This window comes from Mus musculus, chromosome 6 (assembly GCF_000001635.26).
Source record: "Mus musculus strain C57BL/6J chromosome 6, GRCm38.p6 C57BL/6J".
In the NCBI taxonomy this organism is placed as follows: domain Eukaryota; kingdom Metazoa; phylum Chordata; class Mammalia; order Rodentia; family Muridae; genus Mus; species Mus musculus.
The window spans coordinates 53,773,895-53,780,722 of record NC_000072.6 but is presented as its reverse complement, the minus strand read 5'-3'; the positions used below and the strand labels follow the sequence as shown (position 1 = coordinate 53,780,722).

The 6,828-nt window shown below is 43.3% G+C and overlaps 1 pseudogene; it reads right to left on the bottom strand.

Annotated features, from left to right (window-relative positions):
- Positions 2,540-3,359, bottom strand: Gm5306 (predicted gene 5306; annotated as a pseudogene).

The following is a 6,828-nucleotide window of genomic DNA, read 5'->3' as shown; positions in this document are numbered from 1 at the left end:
ATGTGCCCATCTTAAAGGACTATGCCCCGGTGTGTGTGTGTGTGTGTGTGTGTGTGTGTGTGTGTGTGTGTGTGTGTGTGTGATAAACAGGTTAGGAGATGCTACAATGTATTCTGTGATTTAGGACTTTAAATCACTTTCAACATTACAGCCCCGTGGTCATCTAAAGTGCACATTTTTAAAAGTTTCGGTAGAATTTACAGTTCCCTGAATTAGGGACCTGGAGGTGCTTGCTTGAACACAGACCTCAGTAGCCTGCTGCCTCCTGGAAGCTGAGCAACTGCCAGAACGAGAACTCGGGGGCCCCAGGCTCCCATTTTGTTATTTCTACAATTGTTGATGTTGTCGATGGAAGCCCTTCTGTGAATTACAAAGCTGATACTGGAAGGCAAGCCATGTTTTATAGAGCACATTTATTAAAAGCCACTCAGATACCATTTATTAACAACAGTCCTTTGTGTCAAAATACATAAAGCTCCAAGTAGTACAAGAAATTGCATGAAGTGAAAATGGCTGAGAGCGATAAGGCCAGGTCAGAACAGGTTGAAGCACAAACCAAACATGACAAGTTCACACAGGCTCTAATAAAAACTCAACTTGACAAGGGTGAATCAGAGATTTGCTTTGGAGTTTTTACCAATAGTGAAACAGAGAAGAAACAGCGAACTACAGGAGTCGCAAAGTTCCAAAAGGCACGAGTGGATTGGTTGCTAAGAAGGACAATCTCTACTAGTCTATTGAGAAGAAGGGGACAGGGACCATGGTTGGCTGATCTGGTTAACATGAGATGCTCATTCTGCCCTGGAAGAGCAAGACAGATGGAAAGGAACGGGTGCTAGCAAATGAAGGTCTCAGCAGCCGGCTCCTAACAGCCAATAAGCCTCATCCGTGTTACTGCCCTGCAGTGACCCCCACCTCTGCTCCAACCCCACCCCAATCTCCACTTCTCTTTTAGGCTGAGTTCCAACGACTGGGTCCCCTGGCCTCTTCCCTGCCTCCCTTGTGTTTAATAATACAGCTCTGTCCCTTCCCCACACAGACAATGGGAATTCAGATTTTGTTCTCTTAGAGCGGCCCCTGGGCAGGCTGGCTCCATTATACACATTTGCCACAGTGGTATCACTACAAGCGGCAACACCGTCTGACCCCCTCCACTTGGTCCTTGTATATTCTAATCTGTCTTTGACTAGCAAAGACCCCAAGTGTGCTGGTTGCTTTTGTCAACTTGGCATAAACTTAGAGTCAGTTAAGAGAGGAGCTGAAATAGAGAAATCACCCCCATCACATTGGCCTGGAGGCAAGTGTCTGGGACGCATTTTCTTAACTGATAATTGATGTGGAAGGATCCAGTCCCTATATTTGTGTGTGTGTGTGTGTGTGTGTGTGTGTGTGTGTGTGTGTGTGTGTGGTGCCACTCCTGGGCAGGTGGTCCTGGGATGTAAAAGAAAGCAAGAGGAGCAAGCCAGGAGTTGCAAACTAGTTCCTTCATGGCTTCTGTTTCAGTTCCTCAGTGAGGAAGTTAACCTGGGAGCTATGGGATGAGATAACCCTCCTATAATTGCTTTGGATATGGTCTTTATCACAGCTAAGGTCCGATGTGAGACCCCAACTGGGTCACATCATCTCCTTTGTCAAGGGCATCCTGGCGTTTCTTCCTTCGTCCCAATGTTGTTATTTTCTCAGTCTTTGCCCGTTGAGACACAGGGCACAGTCTGCTATGACCTTGTCACCTTTTGAGTCAGTCTTCAAACCAGGCAGTTCATCCCCCGTGGTTGTTTGTGTCACCCCCCACCCTACGTCCCCACCCCTGTTTGGAGCACTTTCACTTAGCACCCAAGTTCACACATCAAAACACATTGCGTAATGACAGACTACGACGTCCTAACCCAGGGCAGTAAATGGGCTATTCATCTTACCAACTCTTGGCCTCAGAAGGAGACTTGAAAGGAAAATAAACAAAGTTGTGAATTTGTGTAGGTGGAACCTTCCAGATTTCCTTTCCCAGACAGCACAAGAAAATTAGGCTAGGTGCCCACACAAACATAGACACTGCTGTTCTCTGAGTCTCCCCAGTTTTCCTAACCATGGGAGGGGAGAGAGGTGATGGACCCAGGAAGATTCTGACACTAGGTGGGTGGGGCAGTGGGGGGCTGAGGCTCAGAGACCAGAGACTCTCCATAGGAATTCGGTCCTGCTGGGTTGGACATGAGCAGATGACCATGGCCCCCGCAGGCTTAAACCTGTACACATTTACATCAACCAAGATCAGGGACGGCCTTGTCAGGAGTCAGCACTGCCACAACCTCAGGGCCATCTCATCCCTCTTTGGCTCATCTGAGACACCTCTACCTCCACTGTGAATTCTGACATCTCCAATGTATCATATGCAGCAAGGAAGGATTGTCACGTCTCTGGAAAAGGTCCATAAACTCGATCTGCCATTAAGCCACTGGTTAATTTACAAGGAGCAATGCTACATTAGGCTATGGGACTTCTGAAAGGTGGAAATCATACAATTTTTCTTTTCTTTTTTCAAGATAATTTTGTGATTATATTTATGTACAGAAAACTCAGCATTTAGCCCAATTTAGTGGCGAGTTTTTTAGCCTTTGCCTTTTCCAGCTTGGCAATGCGAGTCACAGACTTAGGACATTGCCTCCCTAGTGGCTGTGGATCTCATCATATCGGTTATTATAATTGGTCCCAATAGCTTCCACCAGCTTAGCCAGAGCACCCTTGTTTTCTGAGTTAACCTGTGTGAAGGCAACAGTGGTGTGGAACAGGTGCCCCGGCCTGGCCTTTCCCTTGATGATGCAGTAAGGCATATCCATCTTTCGACACAGGGCAGGTAGGAAAACCACCAGCTCAATGGTTGGGCAATCACCACCAGCGGAGCCTTCTTGTTCTCCACCAAGGTGATGACTGTGTTGACTCCTGCTTGGAGGACAGGTAGAATCTTAGTTGGAACGTCCCCTTTGCCAGCAGCTTTCTTCTCAGCATGGGCCAGTATTCTTTGCTTCTTCTCTTGCTTTGTCTCTGGCCTTTACTTGTGGACACGCTTAAGCAGTTGGGTAGTTGCTTGCCTGTCCAGGGCCTGGGTGAATGGCAGGAGGTGCTTTGAGCTGCTTATAGAGGATGGGTTTTTGCTGCTACAGCCTGATGTAGCTGAGCACTTGAGGAAGCATGTGAGATCTCTTTGGGACTGGATGTCCTGCCCAATGCTGAAGGTCCTGGGCCTTTCTTCAAACAAAGGATTGACCACCTTTTTGGCCTTCTGTTTCTTCACAACGGTGTGGGCTAGGGCCACCTTCTTCCCCTTGGCCTTCTTTCTTTTGGGCATTTTGCTTAGCTGGAGGAGACACACAATTTTTTTTTTAAAAGAAGGATTTATCTAAGCTTTTATGGTCTCTGCCTCTACATCAGAGGTCATTGCATCTGTGTCTATAATGGTATATTTACATGGCATGTATTCAATATGTACCCTACATGGTAAGCATTTTTCTCTTTCAAATCTTTAATGTAAGGTAATTTGATGGTAGCTTACCTGAGGCATGGGTCAGCTGGTGGCCTTCATGGTACACTAGTCTTTTATTGATATAAAGAAGCTCTCTTTGATTCTCACAGTGCTGCATGCCATGAAATTGTTCTTCCTGACACGGTGGTTGCCACCATTACTAATTTTACAGTACATTTTCCAGCAAACACTGCTTGCATTTAGTTTTCCCACTACGTCCCTGAGCTATATAGTCTTAGGATTTTGGTCACGCAAGCAGTGTTGGGTCTGGGTTCTAGCTTGTGGACTGGGCCTTAAGTCAAATCAGATGTTGGTTGGTTACCCCCCACAAGGTTTAAGCCACCACTGCCCTAGCACATCTTGCAGGCAAGACATCACTGTAGATCAGCGTTTGTGGATGGGTTGGTGTTTGCATTTCTCTCTTGGTAGCCTACAGTGTACCTTTCTATCTCAAAGATACTAGGATGTAGGGCTGAAAGCTCTAGGAAGTGCCAGCTCTGTGTTCTCTATGTTTAATGAGTTGTGTAGATGTTGTCTTCAGTAAAGGGGCTGTCAGTTTGTGGAGAGCAATAAACTGACTTATCAACAGCCTGGCTTGTTGTGGAATTCCCAATGAGGCCCTTTTGGCTAATATCTCAATTTGATGTAACCTAATCCTGGTATTAGAAGCTTCCCTTTGTCTCCAGAGGTGTTCATTTGACTTTGTGATGCTCCCATTATCTGACGATTTCATTTAGATCACCTTCATACATGTATATATTTTAGGAATCTTCGATTGCATTAGTTTCCACAGTGCTCCCCAAGTGACCCTTCATTTTAGCTGTCTCTCCCTATAGTTCCTTCCTTGTCCCCATCTTCCCTCCACCTCCCCAGCTGATCCTTCCATTCTAGCCCCAAACCCATCCCTAACTATCTTTTCTATTTCTCTTTCCTAATGGGTTCTGTCCTCCCTGGTCCCTTACTCCATACCAAACCTCTGTGAGCTTATGTATTGTAGCTTGGCTATCACTGACTTAAGAACTAATGTCTACATATGAGTGAATTCATGCCATATTTGTCTTTCAGGGTCTGGATTACCTCACTCAGGATTTCTTCTAGTCCCATCCATTTGCCTGCAAATTCATGATGTCATTGTTTTAAACAGCTGAGTAATACTCCATTTTGTCAATGTACCACCTTTTCTTTGTCCATTCTTCTGATGAAGGGATTCTATGTTGTTTTCAGTTTCTGACTATTATGAGTACAGCAGCAATGAACACAGTTGAGCAAGTGACTCTATAGTAGGATGAAGCATCCTTTGAGTGTGTGCCCAAGAGTGGCATAGCTGGATCTTAAGGTAGATTGATTCCCATCTTCCCGAAGAACTGCCACACTGATTTCCAACATGCCTTACAAGTCTGCACTCCCACCAGCAGTGGATGAGTGTCCCCTTATTCTGCATCCTCACCCGCATGAGTTGTCATTTGTCTTATTGATCTTGGCCACTTCTGAGTGGCATACGATGAAATCACAAAGTAGTCTTGATTTGCATTTCCTGGTGGCTAAGGATGTTGAATAGTTTTAAAGTGTTTCTCAGCTACTTGAATTTCCTCTTTTTGTGAATTCTGTTTAGATCTTTGCCCCATTTTAAAATGGAATTGTTTGTTTTCTTGATATCTAAGTTTTTGTTTTTTAATTCTTTAGACATTTTGGATATTAGCCCTTTATCAGATGTGTAGTTGGTAAAAATCTTTTTTTCATTCTATAGACTGACACTTTGCCAGTTTCTCACTTCCCTGAGGTCCCATTTAAAAAAAAAAGTTTTATCTTAGTGCCCTGCACTAACAATGTTTTGTCTAAGAAGGCTCCTGTGCTGATGAAATCAAGGCTATTCCCCACTCTCTCTTTTATCAGGTTCAGTATGTCCAGTGTTCTGTTGAGGTCATTGGTCCATTCCGAGTTGAGTCTTGTGCAGGTGATGGGTGTGAATCTATTTGCAATCTTCTACATAAACCATCCAGTTTGACTAGCACCAATTGTTGAAGATGCCCGTCTTTTTTCCAGTATGTGTTTCTGGTTTCTTTATCAAAAGCCAGGAGTCTACAGGTATGTGGATTTATATATGGGTCTTCAATTCGTTTCCATTGATCAACATGTCTGATTTTATGTCAATACCATACTGGGTTTTTTGTTCCGTTTAGTTTGTTTTTGCTTTTTACTTTTGCTCTGTAGTACAACTTGAAATCTGGAATGGTGATTCCTCCAGCAGTTCCTTTAATTGTTCAGGATTGGTTTAGATATACTGGGTTTTTGTGTTCCCATATACAGCTGAGCTTTGTTTATTCAAGAACTGTGAAAATTTATACTGGAAATTTTGATTGGGATTACATTGAATCTATAGATTGATTTTTGCTGAATGACCTGCTGAAGCATGCCTGAGTCTCTGGACTCTTACTCAACCATGGTGGGTGATCTTTTTGCTGTGTTCTTAGATTCAGTTTGCAAGTATTTTATTGAGAATTTTTGCCTCTATGATCATAAGGGAAATTTGTCTGTAATTCTCTTTCTTTGCTGGGTCTTTATGTAGTTTTGGTATCAGGGTAACTGACCTTGTAAAAGGATTTGGGCAATGCTCCTTCTGTTTATATTTTGTGAAATAATTAGAAGAGTATTGGCATTAATGCTTCTTTGAAGGTCTGGTAGAATTTTCTGCTAAATCCATCTGGCCCTGGACTTTGTTTTGCCTGGGAGTTTTATTTACCATTTCTATTTTATTAAGTGTTATAGGTCTGTTTAAATTGCTTACCTGATCTTGACTTTATTTTGGTAAGTAGTATGTATTGAGAAATTTATGCATTTCCTGTAGGTTTTTCAGTTTTGTGGAATACAGGTTTTAAAAGTACTTCCTTATGTTTCTCTGGATTTCCTTTGTGTCTATTATGTGTCCCTTTTCATTTCTGATTTTGCTAATTTGGATAATCTTTCTCCCTCTTTTAGTTAACTTAAATACAGTTTTTTTAATTAATTAATTAATTAATCTTTTTTTTTTTACACTCCACATTTTATTTCCCCATCCCTGTCCATCCTCCAACTGTTCCACATCCCATACCTCCTCCTCACCCCCTGTCTCCATGAGGATGTCCCTACCCCCTACCCCATCTGACCTCTAAACTCCCTGGGGAGTCTCTTAAGGGTTAGGTGCATCATCTCTGAATGAACACAGATCCAGCAGTCCTCTACTGTATATTTGTTAGGGGCCTCATATCAACTGGTGTATGCTGCCCATTTGGTGGTGCAGTGTTTGAGAGATCTCAGGGATCCAGATTAATTGATAC